Here is a 10,774-nt window from a genome sequence, read left to right as displayed (position 1 = left end):
TTAATTTATATTTTTTTAGTAACATATAATGTCACAACTATTTCATAAGACTATTCAATGTAGCCTCCAAAATCGGCAATGACTACTTCCAAATACTTCCTGTCTTTTCCGAAGACATTCGCAGGAGTCATGGATCATTTTACGGAAAGCAATCCCATTCTTGGATTATGGCTGACTTCAAATTTTCAATGTTTTAGTAGGTTTTAGAATTCACCTTCCTTGTAAGATAACTCTATATGAAATCATCTATAAAGATAAAGCGTATCCAAAAACTGGATATTTGAAGAAAGCCTTTTTTTGAGTCATCTTCGATATATGAATAAAGGACAAATCTTGCTGGAATTCATACTTCTTCTAGCTTGTAGTATTAGATTGAAACAATGGCTGAACAACAGACCCAAAATGGGTTCAATATAGATAATGGATTTTATTTTGAGCCCTTTTTGATAAAACATAACAATAGTTAAAAATCGCTCTCTTATCCATAGGGGATTTTATATTACACAAATACCAAAGAGCAAAACTAATAGTATAAGAAGAATAAAAATTTTGATTTTGTAATTTAGAGATATATTCTTGGAGTCTAATGTCTACTTTAGAGACAAACGAAGTTTTTTAATAGTTCCTTTAAAACCGTATATGAATTCGAGAAAAAAGGGTATCCTTTCCCCTATCCCATTCCTGATGGCTTCAATTATTTTTTTATGATTATTATCTTTAAGGGAGATTGGAGACTATAGCCAACAGGATTCGTCAAAATAGTGTGACTACCTTAAAGCACTCCATCATTGCAGTAGCAGTTGCCTTCGGCGCTTGGAACCTTGTTGTCTTCTGTGACAGTGCGATTAAGTGTATTCCGCAGAGGAAGGACATATTAAATAATTTGATATCATGATCCTTGTTAATTGTAACCAATTATTAATTATTTAGTTCTTGTCATTCCAATATTGTTTTATTTGTCAGAGGAACAGTGTATATTTTGAATATATATCGGACACGAAAGTTTTACAGCTAAGCATTTCAATACTTTGGATTATTAATAGCTATAAATACCTTCAAGGATACAATGATATTCGTCTAAATCTATATGTTTGTGGATATTAAAAGGTATTTATCCGACTCTCTGATAAAAATATATAAAGATCCATCTTTTGGGAATGACAGTTTTATATTTCCGTCACCATTTTGTTTATCAAAAAATGTAATCAAACTTCGTGGAAATGATATTCATACATGTAACACTCATATTATCCCAAAACTTCTTACAATAATTGTTTTGTAATTGAAATATATATGTGATTTGTTAAGATCCCAATACTTTTTTATGGTGTTTGTATATCGGGTATAAGATTACAGTTATATATATATATATAACTTTTCCTTCTATCGAGTGGGACTCGAAATATGAAGATGCATGACCATTGACTAAATTAAGAGTGACTTGATTTTCATTCAATCAAGAAAATACAATTCAAAACCAATTTGTGATATGTTTAAATACTACACATCCTAGTGAACAGATTGGCAGCTCTTGACGATGAAGAAAGTGCCCATGGCGTGCTAATCCAAATTTGGATGAAAAATGAAAAAGATATCTTCTCCAAGACGCCCAAAACTGCCAAGAGCTGTAGGTGGACAACATGGAGGCTGGTATGGCTGACCAGAAGTCAGCCATATTGCTGCTGCATAAGTATAGGTTCTCCTTGGATGTATGGGTATGTACTGGACTTCTTGATGCTGTAGGTAGTCCAGATGGAGATGCTAATGGTCTATACATCCTTCTTGGGGCAGAGGAAAGTGCACACTCATGATCTTTTTTGTTGTTCCTCCGACATTTGTACACATTCATACATGTGCTAAAAAAGAACTTGTTTATTTTTTGTTTTAACAGTCGTTTGGTTACATAATTAAGCATTTAATCAAAATAACGGAGGTAAAATCGTCCTTAAATGCTACTGAAAGTTTAGTGTCCCCACTCTCTACAAATTACGTGATTGAAAGTGTGTATATTGTACATACTGGTACATAAGTCCACTCTGAGTCTGTAATGAAAAGAAATCACGTTTGTTACTGGGTCTATGTTATATATAATATAATGGACCCGAATATAATTAATAATGGGAAAATACTTATGAAAGTAATTAATGATTTACCCTCTGTTCCCATTTCTGTGTCTTTTACTTGGAATTATTTCCTTCCTGTTCCCCCTTTCTCTCTCTCTCTTCAATACATTTGACATACATCTTTAGTGATGAAAATCTAGGGAAAAAAAATCAACATGATAACCCTAACAATAAGATTTTTTTTGTAGAAAATCAGCTACAATCCGCTGGGACAATAAAGGATAAAGGGAAGAAGGAAATAAAGAATACCATCGGCAAGAATTACTTTGATGTCGATCCCCAATTCTACTCAGAATCCAGTAAGGCCTAACAATCATAACTCTGCAAGAAATCCTAAGGGTTAATCTCCGTCTTTTATAAGCTCAGACAAATTATACAATAGAAATTAAGCAGGAAGGGAAGTTTACTACTAAGGAATTAAATAATAATCATAACAGCATAGGAAAAAAAAAAGACACTCTTCAATTCTTCAACTCTAAAAAAAGGGTGAGCTGAAAAATTCTAACGATTTGCATCACTGTATATATGTATGGCCATGGATTCAAATAACATGAATAAAAGAAACCCAAAATCAATATGGTCACACTGACAATTCGAAGAATGTTACCAAGGAGAGTAGGTTAGCTCTCATGACACATCAGAACAGCTACAATCAGCTGTGACGACGGGAGAGGAGGGAGAAAAAAAAATGAAGAACGACAAAGGCAAGAATTAATCCCATGTTGATCCTCAATTCTACTTTGACTACAGCGAGAAGAAACAATTATAACTCCTTGACAATTCCTCAAGATTCTCTCCCTCTTTGATGAGTACACAAGAATGTTTCATCAGGTTTGAACATAATTCAGTCTATTTGGGGAAGGAAGTTCACTACTCAGGAATAAAATAATAATGGCATCTCCTAAGGAAAAGAAAACTCATTACCAAATCCAAAAAAAAAAACGGGCTATCCAAAAAAAATTACATCACTACACATACTGGAAGATATTATCTCTCTTTTTATTCATTAAAAAAATCCATTATAAGTATTGTAATTCTTATTGTATTATTTCAATGCAGAATATATGTACATTTAGTTTTTAATCCATGGCTTACCGAAATTGCACATTATAAAATCCCTAAATTGGGATAATTATATAATAGGAATAACATACATATTTAATGATATGCATTGGATAAACTACAAATACCATTACTGTATGTTTAATGTATAATATATTAAAAAGAGTTATTCTTTTAATCCATGGATATTTATTTCTGCTTTTATGTGACAGTCTCTATGTTATATTAAGTAATATGGGCCTCTCATTTAAATGAAGCACATTCCTTTAGCATTTTTGAATGTTTTTTTTTCCTCTCTAAAAGACAGTATAATTATATTTTACGGCAGTTCATACTTTGGCCTATTTTTAACAGGAGTAAAATACAGGGTTATGGCTAATAATTTTTCCCACATATCATTTTTTATTTCTCTTTGGAATCGGATTTATTCTAGAAAAACCAAAGTTTTAAGAATCGTCAATTACTATAATTTTACCTACTAATTATCCATAAATATAAATTAATATACATTATTAAATTTTGCATCTTTTTGTATAAAATACCTATCCCTTTCAATCCTTTTTATTATAAGTTATTTAAATATAAACAAAAAAAAAAAAAAAAACACGACAGGTTTTTAAAATATCAAAGTTAGGTTTATTCAGTTTATAGACAATGGAAAACTTTATATGATTTTCAAAACTGTGTAAAACAAAATACATTGGATCATAAATAAAACTTTTCGTATGAATTAAACTTATATTTTGCTTTTCGAAAAAGCAAGTTATTTTGTTGCTAATTGTTGTAAAATGTTTTGAAACATATCCCATAAATTGAGAAGCACTGCTTTAATTTAATATACAGTCATATAACCATCGTCAAACTTTACATGTATATATACATTATAAATTTATAATTGAAAAAAAAACAACGAAAAAACGTTATTAAATATGTAGTGCATGGATTTAATTAAGACTATTCTTTATACATATTGTATGTGAATAGGCATAGACGCACTCATGAATTTACTTAATGTACATATATGAAAACTTATTAATCAGCATTTGTGGAAATATCCAATATAAATAAATTTTATGCTCCATGTGTATGTACTATCAAAAATAACCATACATGAATTACTGCTTTCTGGGGAAAAAAAAAAAAAGAAACACACACAAATGAAATGAATGCAGTGTTGCTTTTTTTTTTTTAAGTGTGTAAAATAAAATAAAAGTTAAAAAGGGAAAGCTTTTGGATGAAAAATGAATTTAAAACTTGTAAAAGAAAATACCAAAAAAAAAAAACAAAAAAAAAACTGTGTACTCTCTAATTCAAAAAGAAAAAAAATGAAAATGTATGTATACAATATGTACATTAGGGTGGGGAGAATGTCCAAAAAAATTTTTAGTATTGGACAGATAACGTCTAGTTTCTTATTGGTACTGTCTATACACCAACAAATGAACAGATTTGTATAATTTTATTGATATACAGTGTGGTTAAGCAAATCGTAATCTGCCAATCAAAGTTTCATAAAGCCATTATTACTTGCAATCGATGTTGGGTTATTATAAAGAAACGGTTTTTAAATTTATCAGGTTTCAACTGCTGTATTATTGGTAGCGTTACGTCAAAAAGCAACGGATTGCAGTTAATACCTGCGTTAATACCTCCATAAAAAAGGCTATTAATAGCTGTGTTGAGCTTGTCTGTAAGGTCAAGAGGCTCATTAACAGAGGCAAGAGCCTCTTCAGGAATATAGAAAGTGGAAGATAAAACAAAATTGTCAATGAATACTTCTTGACCAGTGTGGACTTTGAAATTGAAGCACAAACAGTTCCTAGAAGTAAGGAAAGAGGTTGCGAAGCCCTGGTTGGATCCCAACTACCCTGAAGGGGATTACTGTGAGCAACAAAAATCAGTATCTGATAATAAGGCCATTACAACTCAAGCTTGGTACTAGGAAAACCTCATCAATGTCTAACCTTCAATCTTGTAGCCCCCCTCATAACAGGAACGCTTGGCACTCGAATATGGGGCTTGGTGAACAGCAGGACCTGCAAAGTACCCCCACAATGGTAATTTACTGAAGACCTTGCTTAAAAAGAATAGGCTAATGTGTCCAATGACAACGTCATCATAGTGTGCAACGTTTTAATGGCCGTAGAAGAAGGGTATTTAGAGAAATAATTGTTAATACTTTAAGGTATAATAATGATAAAAAAATACTTCTGATACTATGTAAATGTTGTTTTTGATGAAGTTGATTTAAAACTTAGTTTAAAAAAAACCAGAACATTTAGCTTACACACAAAATGAATACCTTCAACTTAAAACCAACGAAATTTCGGAAAAAGTAAAAGAGGTAATAAAAGTTACATTTGTGGTGTTTTAAAAAATGCCTGTTAATTTTCTTTGTAAAACACATATTTCAGATCGCAGTAAAATGAATTAAGTTATTTTTACCATTTTTTCAGCATGTTATTATTTTGGAAGAACACACAACAAGTATACAATTCTTGGGCTGTGCTTTATGTATAGACAATTTGGAGAAATGTGAAAATATGCCCATTTTTTAGCATGAAAGAATACAATTTGCTTATATAAGGTGTATGAACATAATTTCGTTTACTATAATGCATGGTAATCAGACTGTAGAAATAGAAGCAGGTGAGTGTAAGCTTTCTTGGAAATATAATTTGTCGATGTCAGGCGTTGGAGTTGTGAGGAACGTGCATTTGCTCTCAAAAATAATTATTGCCAAAAAACGTGTTGACATATGTTATATGACTTAATTAAATTGCAATTTAAATGTTGAGTTTTTATTGGTGCGTTTTATTGAAATCATTTAATTGGTTCAATTTCAAATCAACAAAAAAAACTAACTTATTAAATTCATTCTCATAATTTAAAATCTGCAAAATTCTTTGAATGCAAATAGCTCCATTAATGTAGATTCTAAAGTTGGTGCTATTAGATATGGTGCAATGCAATGCTCTAAACGCGCAGTTTGTTTACAGAGGTCATTGAAATTGGATTTATTCTGCAAAAAACAACACTTTCATGACCTTTCTAGAATCACCAATAACTAATTATTTAATCTACTGATCATCCAAAACTATAAAATAATATAGATTGCCAATTAAAACCTCTCAATCAAAAATAATCGAAAAAGAAATTTAAAAAAATCACGAGGTTTTTAAATAACAAATACGGGTTATTTGCCATAGGGGTCCTCATATATGTATTATAATTTTCAAAACTGTGTCCAACCAAACTTTAAATACGTACTATTAGTGTGAAACAAAAACAAATATTTATTTTATTAAACTTGTTAAACTCCCTTTTTTGTATAAGAATGTTATCTTGCTGCAACTTATACAAAATTAGTACTTGTGACAGTCATTAGCTGCTTGTTTAACCGTGTTATTTAAAAAATGGCACATGCAGAGAATAATTATAACAACGCCCTCTATGGGATTATATTTTGAATTAATTTACATTTTTATTTGATAAAATTATCCTGCCAGAAGTTGTATTATTTCATTGCAAGGTGGCACTACTCTCTGTTTCTTTGTTTAGACAACACTCATGTCCACATTGTATCCATGCACACTTAGAAATGTGCACATTTTCACTTCTTTATTAACAAGTTCTCTTATTATGCATCAGGTTTACGGGGCCCAAAATAAGCTTTTATGAGTAATACGAAACAGAAGGAAGGACTCGGGACTTGCACCTAATTTATATGAGTCCTAAGAAAACATGGCCGATCTGAAAGTCTACATTCCTTGTTTGAACCAAAACTTTAAACCAAGTGACAAAACAAAGACCACATGATCAATATTTATACAAATTAGTGTTTGTCGTGACACCTGTTTTTTGTCCACAAGAGCCGTTGAATTAATGAATAATTCCATTACCAACTACGAAGCCTACATGAGCTCACTCGTTAACTAAATAAGTAAAGTAGATTTTGCAAAAAAAAAAGACAAAGTTGTAAACGCATAAGGGACAAAAAATAGGTATCCGTCAAAAGTGAATGAGGTTAAAAGGCTGTTGACAAAATTGATGAGGTAGTATTGTTGCTTGGTAAAATCGTGGTGTACATTATCATTATGAGACAAAATTGTTGTGGTTAATGCCATTGTGAAGCAATTTCATTGTAGGCAATATGATTGTGAGTAATTGTATGAATGAAAATTCCATCCCATCTGCTTCCCTGTGCATCAATGACTCCTTTTAATATCCAGAAATACACCCTGCTCCACAAGTTGTGCAGATGAAATGATAGGTTCCAATGAAGTTTAAATTACACCACTGCCGGGTTTCTAAGCATTAATTACCCGTGGCCTAATATCCTCTCCTTAGCCCAGGGGTAGTACACAAAGAATGCTTAGCCCCAAAATTTATCCACCGCCGCTTCCTCGAGTATCAAGAAACCTACCAAATATTCCAAAATACGGCTCGCGTCAAAAATTGTACAGTGAACGGCTGGACAAAGGCAGGTCAAATTCAGGGTATATTTTTCTATATTGGAAGTATATGAAAAGATGGAAAAATGATGGAGAAGGCCTCTCCAGGAAAGTAGGCAGTGGAGTTACAATTATATATTATTTTTTGGATTTTGTACCAAAAAGATGTGGCTCCCTTACACGCCAGATTAGAACCCACTGGGCTTTACTGTGAAGGCACTTTAGAGAGGGAACCCGACGAAACTCCAGACCCAAATGTGGACACACTAAAGGCCGCCGTAGTTGCTGTGTGGGACAACTTGACTAAGGAGTTTGTCATTAAGCTTGGAGACGTGTATATGCTGTGATTGATGCTGAAGGTGGTATGAGAGATCAAGTTTGCAAAGGCCTGGTTTAACAGTTTTTTTAAAATATATATATAATTGAAAGTAAAAAGTTCTTGAAGTATTTCCAAAGTAAACTCTCGAGTCAACCTTTTGCTGCCCAACCCTATACAGCACGATTTTACCACGTAACGATATTGCACAAACAATTTTGTACCAGACCTTGTTACTACAATCATTTTTATAGGGAACTCAAAAAATGATGTGAGGATGTCATCTGTGGTATCACAAAATGTAACGTATTGTGTGGGAAAAAGATATCAGTACGATTATAAATATACTTAAGCTAAAAGGTGCGTTTACCCACAATGTTTCAAAGCTTTACATAGTTGCGGGCCACCCTAATTTACATATATACGACTTTTTTAGTAGAAAAGGTTGCGTATGTTTTTTTTTGTGTTCTTTTTAAAAGAAAAATGTAGTTTCACATATAAACAAATAATTAATCATCATTCTCTACGAGTATATGCTATAGAATTCATATTATTTGAATATATATTACGTACATAGAGTTATGTTCCCTCAGCTATTTTTGAAAGAGAGAGAGAGAGAGAAAAGGGTGAAGATGACTGCCTGAAGTCATTTCATCTACATACTATACCCGTACATGCATAATCCTCATGGTCTTCCAAACATATACATATATATCAGTGAGTTATAAATATATAAAAAATTATAACCCCCTTCCTTTCTCCTGATGATTTTATTTTTACAGACCATTTACTTTTGAAATGAGATCATTTATCATAGGATCTCAGAGAACGTGCCCTATGTAACTAGGTACTACCTAGTTGAAAGTCTATCTCTACCATTTTACTCTATCTTTAATATATGCATGTTATATGTGTATGAAAGAACATGCTTCCCTCCAAGCAGCAATATAACATGGTGGATGCTTCAGAATTAAAGGTAGGGGCAAAAGTGGAAATAAAACTTGGAAAAATGAAGTTTATATTTTTATAAATGTATAACATAATATAAATACAATTATCCTATCCACCTTTATACAAGTAGAGAAAATACTCTGTTGCAAAAAAAAAAGTATATCTATGTTGGAATCTTCAGAGGTGTAAAAAATATGCACTAGAAATGGATAGCAGCATTTTTTAGTTGGCAATCTGAACAGGGTTTTTGTTTTTTTGAAGCTGTTATCATTATTGTTTAATTCTTGAAGGTAAAATTTCCAAGTATTACGTAATAATCAATCTGCAGGAAAATTATTGTTATTAATATTTATTTATTTTTAGGGGGGAGGTTAATTTTCTGATATTTTTAAACAAACTATCTATTTTTTATCCTATCTCCTGCAGACACCACTTGAAAAACAGAGACTTTCAATGCGAGTTTACTTGGGAGAAAGTTATAAGTATAATTCCCTGATGAACTCAGAGTATATTTAAGGATTGACATCAGTGTAACTTCATCCAGTATGTCCCAACTCAATCCCTACATAGTGGGGTTCGGGTTTATTTCCTTTCAGTCACGTGTACTTGGAGCTAATCCAGTAAAATGTCATGACAGCTAAGCTGCTCTCTTCTCAAAATTCTTCCAACTGTCAGAGTGACCACATTCATTTCCGGCTTCTTTTATGTTTACGTACCGGTATGCATGTTATATGCATAAAATTTACTTTATCTAAAAAATAACAATGTTCAACGAACCACTAATGTCTTAACACAAGATAAAAGTACTATTTTTATTTTTTTTAAATAATGACTTTAATATTTGTGCTTACAGTTTGGAATATATTTTTTTAGAATTTTATATTAAATATCTATTTAAATTTGAATATCAACATAACAATTCAAAAATATTAGAAAACAAACAAATTTTTTTTCAAAATAACTTTACAATGAATGTAGGAAACAATGAAAAAAAAACTCCTATCCATGTCTGGTACACTAACTAGTAAATAATAAATAAAACATTAGGTGAAGCATTCTTTAAGAAAAATATTTGACATCGAGTTAATAATTGAGAGTATTAAAAAATTTATACCCTCGTTGTTACCCTCTGTCATTCATGAGTTATTAATTTTTTCCTAGATTTTCTGTCTTCAATGAGTAAATAATGTAGTAATTATTGGACAAAAGCTTTGGGAAAAAAATACCTACCTATTCCCACTTTCTAGAACATATTTTATACGCCTTGATTAAGAGGTGAAACAGTTCTATTAAATGATGAACATACTAAAAAAATAGGGCCTCCACAGACGGACCAACTATGTTTTATTATTATAGATGTCCTCTCTAGCAGAACTCTTTACAATGAATGCCCCATTGAACACAGAGGCTACAAAGAGACCTGATTACAAGACATTGCAATAGATCCTACAGATAAACATTATCTGCAGAATGCAAAGATTATGACAATTTTAACTATAGTAAAAAACTATCCTATACAAAATTTCTAAAATGGACAACTTAAGAAGCTTTACCGCAGATGCTATTGCGTATTTCAAGGCATTTGCTAGCAAATATACAAACAATAAAATCTTAAGGTGGAACTTTCTTGGATATTTGATAAATTTTACCTTTTACTCTCAGCAGGAGTTTTTATGATTTTGCGTAAAATTATTCGAAAAAAATAATTTTTTTGAAAATTTTTACTTTTTTTATTGTTTGCTTGTATCTCTTTTTAGTTATTCTTTCATAATATGTTATTGCTTTTTTTTCAAAATTGTATGATGCATATCTATCGTTTTTAACCTTTTATATAATATATGTTACTTATTACATGTTTTTTTTAAATT

Source organism: Lepeophtheirus salmonis, chromosome 1 (assembly GCF_016086655.4).
Source record: "Lepeophtheirus salmonis chromosome 1, UVic_Lsal_1.4, whole genome shotgun sequence".
Classification (NCBI taxonomy): Eukaryota; Metazoa; Arthropoda; class Copepoda; order Siphonostomatoida; family Caligidae; genus Lepeophtheirus; species Lepeophtheirus salmonis.
The sequence above is the reverse complement of the archived record's forward strand: the minus strand, read 5'-3'. Positions refer to the sequence as shown.